General features: G+C 29.6%; 1 protein-coding gene across 8 annotated transcripts in view; it reads left to right on the top strand.

Annotated features, from left to right (window-relative positions):
- Positions 1-15303, top strand: part of LOC121122218 (uncharacterized) — a 244022-nt gene that overhangs the window by 213381 nt on the left and 15338 nt on the right. The gene's annotated exons all lie outside the window — the stretch shown is intronic.

The following is a 15303-nucleotide window of genomic DNA, read 5'->3' on the forward strand; positions in this document are numbered from 1 at the left end:
GGTAGAAGGGATTCAGCTTCAGAATCAGCTTCATTTATTTTCTAAAGACATCTAAAAATTAACCTATTATTTTTAAATTACTCTATGAACTTTTTTGAAAAACAGATTAAATTCTTTAATGGAGTACAAGTCTTACATATAAGTAACATATCCATTGTATTCTATACACAAAATTATCAGTCACTTTCCTATTCGATCCGTACATATGTGTGTGCTATCAGTCACACGTACATATTAGGAATATTCCCTTTAACTCAATGATAGCTATTTGTAGATGTGTTTTTTCTCCAACAGGGTGTATTTAGTTTGTAGTTAGATTAGAAACTCTGTTATTACATATAAATTGATTTGTGATCCAAGTGTGACAATTGATTAACATCAACAAAATGTTATTTTCAACATATGTATGTCTGTAGATACTATGAAGACATCCTGATAATTAGGGTCTGACTAATGAAATTATAGATCGGTTACTTTTTCTTAAATACGTACACCGGTAGTTATATTTAAAGAAAATCTAAAGTGACAAGATGTTTGAAATAATATTCTAACAAAAAAGCATGTTCCTCAATTAAGTTCACCTATTCACGTAACCTCGATACATTAAAGAAGAATCATGACTGCAGAGCAGATTTATGTCAAGTTTGGCGAAAATTCTTCTGTAATTTAAAAAAAAAACACCTTTAAATACTAGTTTCCGTCCAGTCAAACCATCCGTAGTATCGATCCTTGATAAACGTCCCAAATTTTATTACCCCCTCTAAAATGCATCGTTTGCACAAATATTATAGTAAAGTACATTAGTTTACTATTGTTTTTGGTAAGGTTTTATGTATCTTTTATAGACGAGAATAGTTTGGTATTATTCCGTCTTTATCCCTAGTGAAAGTACGTATTATTCTTTCAAAAATTGGTAAAAATTAATTTATGAATTTTCACTGGCTGATATCTATGATGATGTCATATAAGGCAGATTGTTTTTGGGACAGGATTTGTGTCCTATTCGGATGTGTTTTTTTGTCAATTTTTTTTTTTACAATTTTGAAATGAACAATATTAATTTCCGTTAAATTTGTCTCACCTAAAAAATATTATTTGTAAAATTTGGCTTTTCTAAAATAAACATTTTGTCAAAATCGTTAAAGATTTGTCAAAAGCTCAATGACCAATACATCATTTAAAGCTACCATCATTAACAATCACGCATTATTAAAGATGAACTTAGCCCACTAAATATTTTTAAACCTATCAGAATTCAAGGTGATATCCCCCCCCCCTTCCTCATCGGTAGGCTTGTGGCGTCTTTCCTTAGGAGATTTTTAGTCATATTCATGCTTTGTTTTGTATGTAGATTTTGCTACTTATCTCAATATTTCTTATATTATCTTTTTAAGTCAAAAAATACTAGAAATTACATATAAAATACAATTTCTGAGAGAGTGTGAATTATATTTCATTAGTAGGACTAGAAAACAACTATTTATAATCAATATAAGTATTAAAATTTAGCTATAATTTGGATAATTGATTGTTTTATTTGTTCACAAAAAATATATTTAGCAAGAATGATTGAACTCAAAATTATTGCCTGTTATATATTGCAGTTGGAAAAATTTCAGATTTAAATAATAAACTGAATATATATAGCGATTCCCTAGCCTTACAAAGAAAATAAAAAAAACAAATGTTGGACTGCTAAGAAAGTGTATCTACAATGTAATTTATAGTATTGCTAGTGATGAAAACTATTAGCGTTTTGTATATGTCTAAAATTTTTAAAATAAATTTTAAAATTTATTGGGAATTCAATAATGATGATAACAGCTTAGGAAAATAAAAAACAAATGATCAAGTTGCCAACTTTAAAAAACAAGATAACTAAGAAAATGCTTACGATTTGTATCACTGATCATTATTTGTCTTAGAGGCCTTTGAGACATGTATTTTTAAGTGAGGGAACTTTGGCTGTCAAATTTAAAAAAAAAAGATTATAAAAACAATGGTTGTTGTCAAAATTTTAATCCATTTGTTAATAAATTGTTTGCTGTTGTCAAATTCTTAGTATTTGAGAAAAGTTAAATTTTTGTATTCAAATAAAAGAAATAATTCTTTATCAAATTTCTATATACATATTCGTTCATTGCATAAGAAATTGTCAAAAAAATGAATGGTCATATTTTTAAATTATTTCACAATAATAAAAAAAAATTATCACGTTGAATTCTAATAGATTTAAAATTGACTAAGTGGATCATGGTCATCTTTTGACTCTCTTCATTGTTAGGGATGGGATTTTTGTAGAGAAAGATCATATTTTTAATAGCTTAGGTTAGCATTCTACATAAATCTCATCCCTATTCGTGATCATGGTTTAGATGCATGCTTTTTTTTTTTTTTTTTTTTCCCCTTTCCTTATTATTCCAGTCACCTTGTCTCTTCTTTCCTCAGAGTTTTTTTAGCTATGTCTAAATACAATGGCGCCACCTTGGGGATAAGACCGTTCCACTAATTTTTCATTCTTTTTTTGGGGGGAGGGGAATTAAAAGAATTTAAAAAATTCTGGTTGTATTTTTAGATGACCTTTTTCTATAAAAACATGATTTTGATGACCTTTTTTAATTTTTATTTATTTATTTGTATGTTCCTTTAAGATTGAGATGCATAGATTCAATATAAGTAAACATTATAGCATTGCAATTACTCCATCCGACTTAGGAATCGTCTTTGAAGTAAATATACATTAATTCTTCTTAAGGAACAACCGAGTATCGAACCTAGGCACATTGAATTCTATAAAATAATTTCGCCTTAGCGCGTTGTCCATTGAGCTACGTTGTTCCATTAATTTTTTTCCCTGTCATTAAATATTCTAAATTTTTGTCAGTCACCGCTGTCCAATCTGCTTGCTCATATACGATCAAATTTTGATCTTTCTTTTCTTATGAAATAAATAAATGAATTTTGAACAATTATACATCTAATAAACTGCCTCTGTATAGTTTTTGTAATAAAAAATGTTTTATGTATAAATATTAAGGGGATTGCGTCATAAAATCCGTTAGAAATGGTGTTAAATCTCAATCTATTTTAGTAGTACTACTGATAATATTAATAATGAATGATTTTATTTATTTATGTACATAAAAATAGTCGAATTCTATTGGCAGCTGCATTCCCTTGCATTCCATCCCACATTGCGATGATTAATTAAAGAAATATTGCAATTCTATAAAACTAATTTGAAAAAATCTCCCAACACCTGTTAAATCGTCAAAATTATGTTATTTACGGAAGTGAAGATGTGATTACAACTATTTCTTATTTGGTTCTTACACCTGTCGCATTTACTTTAAAAAAAATTGATTTCTATGTGTGTTTGTTAATAATCCACTAACTTTTCCATCTGATACGTATAACTGTATTACAATTTACAATTTTCGTTAATACATTATTTTATTTTCTTATCATCGATAATGACTTAGTCATGGTTAATCAAGCATCAAAAGCAGTTGTTACACAAACTGCAAATTCTCTTTATTAATGATAATCAAAATATGCTTCTACTTGTAACTAACTCGTATGAATCAACATTTATCAAAGTGCAAACTAGTTTTTCACAATATCCGGGAAAGCGTCGCTGAGACGGATCCATAGTAATAATGTTTTTCTTAAATTTCGGGATCCTATTAATAAATAATGAAAACTGTACTATTGAACTATTTTTTGTTGTATGTACTTTAAAAAGAAGGAATACATTTTTAGCCAGCCTTACACATATTCTCAATTTATCATTATCACTAATTGTGCGCAGGTTGTCTCGCTTTTTGGAACTCTGTAACCCGATCCGAACCGCAAATAAAAAACTTAAATACTATGAAATTTGCAAAGCATAAATCATTTAAGCTGTAAACAGATATTTAATATATATTGAGGTTTATTTTAATGAATTAGATATAATTAAATGAAGCTTATAGGATTAAATGCAAGATTTTTCCTAAGTTTATTACCCCGATAAACCCCAGGAAAATGGGATCTAGGGTGATAAACCCTTGTACAAACATATGTTACTCTGATAAGTATAAATTTTCCATGATTCAAATGTGAATGACAAAACACACGTGAATAATGAACATGACTATTCAAAATAAAATATAAAAAAAAGGCAATAATTGCAACTCTTATCAAATTATACTATTGTCTTAACACATGCATGGGCAGGTCATATTACAATGTTTACAAAGTCTATTACAAAAATGATTACATACATGTTAGGTTTTGGGACTCGGTGCTATTATTATTTTTTTCGGTTTGGTCTTAAGGGTTTTTTCTAGACCGATTTAGTCCAATATTTCTACGGCAATTTCCCACTGCAGACTGAAATTTAATTGTGTTCAAGTCGAGGACAGATATATGTACATATAGCCCCATTTTTTTCGGTCTCAATCGATGGACCAATTCCTGATGGACCCCACTCCTGATTTATGATTTGTACATATATAATTGTGCAACACTTTTAGCTTCATATAATGTTATTGTATAGAATGTTTTTTTTTTTTGTGACCTGTTGATGTTTCAGCTTTTTCCCTCCTAATCAGTGTGTTGAACGTTGATTGTTTGAATTATCATTAGTTTTTCTGTAAACAATCATTGAACAATAGCGACGTAGTTGGGAAAAATTACCTAACTACCAACTGATTTTGGGCCTTTTTTGGTGACTTTTTAGAGGAAAGGTTGTGTTATATAATAAAAATAATGATTTGGAATATTTTATAATTTCGAAATTTCTGATAATTTTGAAAAAACGCATGACGTCATCAACAATTCATCCATAGAACCGATCTTTAAATGAGACCTGAACTTTTTTAAAGGACCGAATTAGTTCGGTCTATTAAGAATCATAACGTGGTGGCAGACCGGTCTAGGATTTTTAGATCGAACCCCAACACTAATATATACATTTGAACGGCGGGTCGTAGTTTTTCCATGCAATTTCTGACTTATATATATATAAGTATCTGGAAAATTGGATCAATTTGAATGTATATATGAATATATTTTATTATTTTATTTTCAAACAGGTTACGTACCAACTTATACGTATGCATGCATATATTTTATTGATTCATTACCTGTGAACTCTGTATATTAAATGACCAAACTAGGATGTCTTGATATACATTGTTTTATTTTCAGAAATCCGGGTTGAAATATCTTAGAATAATATACATTATTCTTATCATGAAATGCTATTTTTAGATTTAGATACAGTCAAATTTGTTTTTTGTTTTTATCTGAACAGAAGAGCAAAAAAAAAAAAATAATAATATTATTGAAGTATATATGTGACTTGTCAACATAAATATAGGCTGTAATAGTTTTCTTGAAAATTCATCTGTAAGCAAAAATAATCAATTAAGTTATGCTCCTTAAATTATATTAGCAAATATACTTGATTTGTTACGCGGAAGCCCCGGTGTTAACTGACTTATTAAGTGTATGATCAAAATTAAATAAATAATGATAAACATAAAAGTTGATTGGCTTTAATTTAAAAAAAAAAAACGAATTTAAAGTCCTTAAATTGTAAAAAAGAAGCTTCATGAAAAAGCTCAAAGCCGTGACCTGTAGAATGAAAAATAAATTATTTTTCTATTAATTTCAAATCATATCCATCTTATATATTAAGTTATTTTTTCTTATTTTTTTTTTTTTTGTTAAAAAAGATTGGTTAGTTATGATTATATTCAATTTTTTATAGGATTTTTTTTTCTGACAATTTCAACATGTTTTTTTACCTTTTTTTTCTATAGAAAAGATAGATTTGTAGAAATTATAATTATTTTTTTCACAACATACAAAATCGTTGTCTTTCCGACAATTTTGACGACAAGATTTTAGTCTCCATATCCCTCCCTCCGTAGTCATTGCCCTTTTTCCTCATAGATAGTAGGATTGACTATCTATTTCCGACATTATTTTATGTTATAGACAAATGAGAGAATCAAAAAAGGCCCGGGGGAAATCAAAAAATATTTCTGTATTTCTATCTGTGAATTTTTAAGAATTTTCCATTGAAAAGTTGGTCTTATTCGGACTTTTTTCTTATTGCTTATATGCAAAGTAGTTTATTGAGTAAAAAAATGTTGTCTGAGAAAAAGTTGTCATAAAAGCTAATTTTTCTCTTATCTGGATTTGATTGTATATAAAGAAACTATATTTGATTAGTACAAGGCAAGATTTTTACTCGTACCACAGTAGAAATCGTAATTTTTATTGGTTTATCGCTTCATATTTAGGAATGCCATAATAATGACACAAAATAAAAATATGTAGAAGTGAAAACGGCTTTTAAAATTTTCTAATTTTTGAGTCATCACCCGGTATATATATTTTTTTCTATTTCTGTTGCTTTTGCTGCGATAGAAGATTGACGATCTCAATGTATGAAAGTATTAATAGAATTTATAAAGCTGCAAAAACCCTGAAGATATTTTTATAAGATATATATAACCTTAAAGATTTTGCATTTTATTTTGATAGTAAAAGTATGGGTGTTTTTTTTTAGGGTTGGTGTAACTTGAAGGGTCTTGAATGGATTCTTGAAAACAAAACCACTTATGTACTCGTAGGTAGGAAAAGTGTAGGCATATTTAAAACATATACACATATGTAGACATTAAGTTCAACATTTTGACATTTTTTCTTGATGAAAAAGCTTAATTGTGCAGGAGCAAGAAGCATTATTCCTTAGCCTATCCATGAAATTAGAACACATTCTTTCCAAAAATAAAAAAGATAACTATTCATGCTTTGATTTTTTCTTCTTCTAAATTAGTGAGTAATAAACGGGTTATTAATATACTCATCATGAAATGGGTTGACTTTGTTATAAGGAGCATTCATGATATTGAGCTAAGCATGAACTAATGGGGAACAAACAAATGATATATGTAAGATATTGTTTGCACATATATGGATGCTTCAATTTCAATCTTTACGTCTTTTTATTAGGGTGATGAATAGACCTCTGATTTTTGAGGGATCAATACGGATACTGTACTGATCGAAGGCAAAAATTAACGGAAGAAAATCTTAATATAATGTAGCAAAATTTATCAATAAATTATGATAAATATAATACAATATAAATTACTAATAATTACTATAATTATCCTTATAAAACTGTATCTTTCTTTAAATACAAACTCCTCAATTTTGATATTTTGAGTGATCATTTTTCAAAAATGTATTGCTCATTTTTTTGTTCAAAAAGTCGCTCTAAAATCCTAACTCTAATGACCAACCTTATTTTTTTCCCCCGGACGTGTCCACTTTTTACCTTCTGTCCGGATCTTAATATAAAAAGATTTAAATATGCAATAATACAAATTTATATATATCTACGAGTATACCTATATTGGATAACATTTCCAAAAAGTTATTCAATAAAAAACATGCATCCACTATAGCGAAAATAAGTCGGTGACAGTTTGACTTAAACAAAGATTGTGATGTGGTCTATTAAATAACTAATTCGGCACTTATATAATTGTTGACCATAGATGAACAATAGGTATTTTTAATTTTTACGTCCCCTCCAGTCCGATCTTAATTCTTAAGGATGTGTACCAATCCGATGCAAAAGCCATCTTATAGAACATTCTTTGATAAATGATGTCATTATAGATATTTGGCGATGATATCATCATTAACTTAATATTTAATATTAAGTTAAATAATTGCAAACTATTCTCGTGAATAAAATATTCTTTAACTTTACTTATCTATTTCAATTGGTAAATAAACTGAGGCAAAGAGGTAAACTTAAAGATGTCAAAAATATGATATGTCAATATGTTTAAAAAAACAAAACATCATTAACGCGGTCATCCTGACAATTTCTAGGAAGAGCACCTTTGCTGTCATGACCATACAAATCTGGTGTGTCTTTTTAGCTAGCTAGTTAATTTGTAATTGGTACTATAAAGGATAAATTTTATTTTCCTTAGTAGTTGCCATTATTATTTAATTCCTGAGTTGTGAACAGTCTTTCCTGAATGGATTCAATTATAACCAAAAATCTGTTTGAACGTTCGTGTGTGCTCATAAAAGACGGAGGGTAACCCTGAGGATTTGTTGCAGAGATATAATTATAAGTCCTTGTTGGACTCAGAGTAGTATTGGGGATCGATATCGGAGTAATACCAGCGAATGTCATTGTTTATATACTTTTTTCGTTTCTCTCTTGTCACAGCTGATTGTAGCTGATATAATGAAACGTCATAAGCATTATTCTTTCTCCCTCCAAAACATTCTTCAAATGGTTAGGTTTACCATTTTGATTTTCGGTTCCTTTTTTTAAGATGCCCATTCCACACTGGAGTTTCACCTCTGGTCATGGAATTTCGTTAAATTAGTTGTGAGCAGCTATTGAGAGGAAGGAAATAAACAGAAATCCAACTCCGTATCTAACAGTGATATAGGCAGGAATTACTGCGTCGCCGATTTTCAATTATATTTTTAGTTAGTTTAAAACAACTTACACTTATAAATCCCCATCCAATCTCAGCGTTACTCTCCATTATCCATGAGCTCATGCACTTTATAGTTAAATGTTACCTCCTCAATAGTTAATGAGTAGTTATAACAGCTATGGAAAATATAAAACCCTGTACATGTAGTAACTAAAACAGTCTTGCACTCATTTAGGGTCATATTTCTTACAATTTAAAATAATTCCTTTTAGAGGGTGTTCTAAAATTTAGAACGTGTTTCAAGGACCAATAACAAGGACGGATGGACGTCCCATATTAAGGAACAATACAACAATAAATTTATTTTGATCACTATCATTTTCTATAAAGTAAAAAAGAGTTGGTGAGAGATTTTCCATTCATGTTCTTTTTCAGATGATTAACCGGATGCAAATAGTCACTGAACTCGTCATTGACTATGCGGGAGTGTCAATTATGTACTGAGTTGAATGTAAAATCTTTAAAAAATTATTTTTTGAATTTTCATTGAATTGTTTTTGCCAATAAATAAATTTAATTTTCTTCCAAAAAATAGAATTCTCTGTGATGAGCTATGGATTTTAGAAATGTTTCTCCCAAAATTTAATTTTAGAATATTTTTTTTCAAAAATATTATATTTGAAAAATAATTTTTTTATGAACAAATGTTCAAACAATTTTTGAATATAATTGAATCTATTCAGGAAAGGATGTTGACTACTAAGGAATTAAATAATAATGGCAACTGCTAAGGAAAATAAAATTCGTTCTTTATAGTAAATATAATATTTTTTCCTACAAAATTAATTTTTTCAATTTTTTTACAACAAATTTAATTTTTGATTTTCTTTTCAGAAAAAAAAATCCAAAAACCAATCCCTCCCCAAAATCTAATCCCACGGACGCCCCTCACTATACATACTTATTTATCTCAAGTCTAAAGGGTAATGACATTGTAGGAGTGTTTTCTTTATTTCCAGGGGGATAGAAATTTTTTATTTGACCCCAGTTCATATATTTATGTACTGCACTCTTGTAATTAACAAATACACAGATACAACTTCTGGAATGTACGTAGTGTAGTCTTTACTTTATTAATGAAGAAATAGAGTACTCGTTAAATAATAGGTAGATACTATTTTTAGGATAGTGTATAATGTACTATATTGTTGACTTAGCTAACGTAGGAGTAAAGTTTTTCTTCAAGAAGAGCTATAGGTAACCACAACATCAGTAGATTCATTGCAATTTACTCATAAACTGCTTTGATAATTACAACCAAACAAAATGGTTGGTGGGTGTTGAAATAAGATATGTTTCTATGTAAATTATTTTATTGTCTTCCAATAAGACTCTAATCTATACACATGTACTGTGTTAACATAAAAACAATCTTAAACAAAAATCCACCGTAGGAGAAAGTCCCAATTTATTTTTTTATTTCATAGTCCTATTCAGTCAATTATTTGCTTTGTATTCAAATTTATGGAATGAGTTAAGATATCCAAGAATGTTCATTATAACTAACAAAACCTTTATTTGAATTCTTTTATTGGGACAATCAATTTTGGCTACTTTAAGTACAATTTGCGATGCACCCAAAAGGCATGATACGAATGATTAGTTCATAGAAATTGATAATTATCTGTCGAACAATATATATATAATCCCCACTCCATTTGAGAAAAAATATTCAAACTTGCTTTTATGTTGACGGGCCACATATGTAAGTTCATAATTTGTAAATTTCATTTATTTTTTTTGCAAACATATTTGAGTCAATTATAGGTTCATTATTCAAATTTGCAGGATTGTTTATGATACCAAAGAATTTTAAGCATAGTTTAGAACCTTCATTTGCTTTAAGAGACTTATATTGGTCGTTTAAAAAATATATATTTTTCTTTTGTTTTATTGTAACGATCAATTGGGCAATTTGCAGCCCCTCTAAGAAAGATTCATTAGAAATATTGATAGAAATTTAGGATATTTTGTCGAAGAATTCAAATGTAATCTCCACTCAATTTTGAGAAAAGTCATTTTATATATATTCATTCAAAGGAACTTTTGATTCTGATTCACCCAACCTTACCTTCTTGATTGTTACATCAGTAGTTACTAAACAATCATTTAGACCAGAGAGAAAAATCCTACAACATAAATAGTATTCATATAAAAAATGTATCACTAATTTCGTTCATACATAATTCATATTATGTATTCGTTGAAGTCTATTTCGATGCGTCATCAGCACAAACCGGTTTCGTCTTTTATTGTTATTCTTGTTCTGTGATCAAGTCAAAATATATACATACTTTCAATACCCTCTTTACCCCCTCCCCCCCATTTTTCTAGTAGTAAAAATACATAGAGGTAATTTCATTTCCTTTTGATAAAGAGATCCGTTGAAAGAGCTGACTTCTTTGAATAGGGAGCGAATGAGGACGTTCGTTTTATAAATAAGTTAATACCACTTATTCACGAAACCTATTTTTGGAACCATGGATCGCTGGCTAGCTAGCAAGCAAGGCGTTTGTTTGCAATATTAACCGGCTGTATTATGCGTGTGTGCGCTCCCGCCCTTCTTATAATAATATAGTGATTTTCATAATAACAATAATAATTGTTATTTCTGTTAAGGTAGTAGTGGATGCAGCTTTTAGTAGGTATTTACTCATTTTCATAAGGTGTGCAAGTTTCTGTGTTTATGTTGTATTATTCCCTGAAATAAATGATGATGTAAGTACATACGATGAAAGATAAGCAAAATATTAGTGAACTGAGTAGTAAGACTGTTTTAAAAATCAACTCACATCTCTCAATACGACTCCATAGAGCTCCTTCGATTAATCTAATAGACAGTATACGAACTACAGCTATCTCTTGTACGTGTTGAATTTGTGAATGTTAATCAATTGAAAAAAAGGGTCGACAAGGAGGTAAATACACTCTATTCGTCACTAGTTACAAACCCCCACATGACGTCATTTGGCCAATCTCTCTATTTTACTGAGGTAATCAATCACTTGAACTATTATATTTATGTTATAAGTTTTACCTTAATTCCTTCAATCATTACTAAGTACAACTATATACTACTATGTTCATTCATAAATCATATCCAGGGATTGACAAAATGTAGAGAAAAATAACAGTTTGAGAAAAAGAAAAAAAAAAGGTCTTATCATTCTTTTTTGTTTATTTACCATTCGTTAATAGCTCTTCCTGCTGTAAATTACGGTGTTACATTGCTAGCACAGAAATGTAGAGTAATTTGGTGTCGGCTATCGATGTTTCTGATTCTTTTCCCCAAATCAGTGTTCGGAACGTTGATGGTTTTTTTAAAGAATATTTCTATAGTTGGGATAAAAAGGTTAACTATACACTGGTTTCGGTCTCTTTTTCTTCTGTCATTCGGATGAAAGGTTGCATGATACAATAACATTTAAACAACGTGATATGTTTAAATATAATTTGAGAATATTTCCCCGGGTCTAATGCTACTATAATTGTTAAAGGTTCTCCTCTCATAGCAGTAATACATGTTCTCTGCCAAAATCATATAGCAGGAAGCTGATGTTTACATGGGGTTTTGTACATTAGTACCATATGTATCGCTTCCACTTTTTCCTCCCGCTCTCCGAAATTCCCACCCTAAATAATATCTTGGCTGGTGCCCGGGATTGTTTTTTTATACCCACCTAATCCTTGGTCCTCGTTCTAAATCCATTGGAGTGTTCGTTGTTTTAATTTTTTGCTGTTGTAGATGATGTAGAAACAATGGTGGTTAAGAGCACAACAAAAAACAAAACATAGTAGGTTTTTTTCATTAAATAACTATCCCACGCATAGATACCTCATTCTTATTTTATTTTATATTTTTTTTCAGCAAAAAATATGAAGCATCTCGCTCTAACAAGTTGATCTCATTTCAAAGAAAAAACGCCTTTTAAGAATATTATTATCACTATTATTGTTGTATTTGTGATCCTTTCAATTGGCCGTTTTCGGTCATTTAATGTGTTTTTATTTTAATTACATACAAAGCCTGGTTAGCTTTGATTAGTAATTGTGAGTCATAAAATGCGAGGGATTGCGTGGGATTCTAAAAAATTAATAAAGACTAGAGCGACTCATTATGATTATTATTGAAGTAGAGTAATTATTATCATTTTCTTCTTTGATCTGTTTGTAAATAATTTAATTTAATTATACTTATCCAAGGAAATGTAATAATTTGACTATTATCACATGAAAAATGAATTTATATCTAGGGGAGACCTAGGTGTGGTGGCTCAACTTGCTTTGGACACATATTTTATAAAATAAATTTAATACCTCCATTATACAAATACTATTCATAAAATACATTGTATTCAAATAAGGTTGTTTACTCATAATTGTGTGTAAACAAAGCGACAGAGGGTGGCGCCGTCTTGTGACAAAATAATTCAACTCCCTGTATGATGAAATGATTATAAAATAATATAAGTGAAAGTCAAGGTTAATAGTAATACAAGGTTATACCATAACGCTTGTACGACGATGTTTTACTTCCACCACGCTTTTTAATATTGAATTCATAGTAGATGAGTGGTTGCGTGTTTTGTCAAAATCTGTTTTTCTTACCCAAGAGCCCATTAAATTGAAAATTCTAGTAATAGTGACGTCATAGACTATAAGTGGTTGCGTGTTTTGTCAAAATCTGCCTCTCTTGCCCAGCAGTCGGTACAATACATCAGATTGAAAATTCTAGCAAGCCCGATTACATGATGGTCTAACCTTGTATTTCTATTAACCTTGGTGTAAGTATGGATTTCTCAATTAGAAGTGCTAGGAAATTCATGGTTTATGTTTCTCATCTATAGGAAGCTGTGGAAATCTTCCCAGCATACGCCATTTTTTTTAAGGTTTAGTTTAAACCCTAACATTATTTTTTTCATACAAATTTCAAATATCGTTTGCTATTCAGCAAAATATTAAATTTTTTGGGAAAAAAACAAAAATTCCTTCATTGGGCTGGGGGAGCTACAGCCCATCTAGCCCACCTCCTGTGGACGCCTCTACTATCACACCACCTTTGGGGGGAGAATATATATTATTTTAGTTTAACAAATTCACATTGATGTTTTTCTAAGTTCATAGCTTAGCCAATATTCTTTCTATGCCGCCGAATCCTTTTTTGTTCAGAATTAGCCAAATTGTCATTACGTATATTTGCCAATCGTGACGCTTCAAATGGAGCAGGTTGTCACACTTTTATTTTTTTGACAAAGCATGAATTAAATTTACCTACTCATCACTTTCTTTTCAAAACCATTTCTAATTATTCAATTTTTTGTTTTTTTATCATAACTTTCTAAATATGTACTTCAATGTACCTAATATGAGTATGGCCATCGATTCATTTGAAATTATATCGACTACTGTCAATCGGAGGGGATTCTCTCAGATCTTAAGATGATGAATGGATTCATATATAATTGCATGAACATAAATCAATTCAGAATCATTCATATGAGGATTTATGTGTTGATAATTGAGATTCAATAATGGCGGGATCCAGTGGGGTCGATACCCCCTTTTTTGGACTCAAGCCCCCCTCCTACAAAAAAAAGTATCTTAAATATATTTCAAAAATAAACCTATTCATATCTATCTAAAGCTAGCAACGCTCCTGGTATCCTCAATGATGACAGTTTGTCCCACTGTTTGCAAATACCACATCCATAATTATAGTTGTTTAAAATATGTCTGCATGTATGCTAAAAAAAGAGTAACTGAAAATTAATGTGGTAACTCAGACAATTTGAAGAATGTGTTTGAGGAGAGAAGCTTATTTATCTTGACGTTTTATTAGATTAGCTGCGAGGATCTATAAGAACAAATATTATAAACACATATTTAGGAAGAAGTATAGGTAGGAATTACTTCGTTGTTGATCCTCAATTCTACTATGAGTCCAACTAGGACTTGCAATTATAACAAGCGATCTAAAAAGTTGTGTAAATTCTCGTGAGGGTAAATTAAAAAGAAAAGAAAATGTTGACAACTTTGATAGAGGAAATATTTACTGACTAATACGTTTGAATTTTGAAAATAAGAAGAAATAATTAAATAAGAACACGAGTATCTCTCAGTTTACCAACAAATACCTTTTTATTTTTTTAAATTATATGCTCATAAGGATATCGACAATTTTCACATCCCTAATTAGTATTTATAACTACTTAATTAATCATGAGTATTACTCATGAGCACACACACTTTTGGTTACACTTAATACATAGAATTAGATGTTAGCTTTAACAATTTTACAAAATAAAAAATCATGTTCAGGTTGTAACTGCCAAAAAGTGTCATATTTTTTACAACTTTATCCATAATCATGTGTGTCGCATTAGGAAAAAATTGAACTTAAAATTAGGGCTCCTCTATTGTTATGCATTAAAATTTATAGATAATACGTTGAAATATGACTGGGCTCAATTTCAGTCGGAATTAAGTGAATTTATGATCATAATTCATCAATCAAACTAGTTGAAAATATAAAAATTAATAAATATGAAAATCTATCCTGGTCTTCCCTATTATTATACCACCACCATAGTAATATTACAAGTGTTTATTCTTTATGTTATACGTCATTGGACTACACTTGTTCTGACGTCACAGTTAAATATCCAAAGCAAATGAAGGAATAAATAAAAAGAGAGAAAGACTCAAGGATTTTTTTTCTTGTACTTATTACTTCTTTGTGGATTGTTTTTGTTATTATTGTAATAATAAA

Source organism: Lepeophtheirus salmonis, chromosome 7 (genome assembly GCF_016086655.4).
Source record: "Lepeophtheirus salmonis chromosome 7, UVic_Lsal_1.4, whole genome shotgun sequence".
NCBI classification, from domain to species: Eukaryota; Metazoa; Arthropoda; class Copepoda; order Siphonostomatoida; family Caligidae; genus Lepeophtheirus; species Lepeophtheirus salmonis.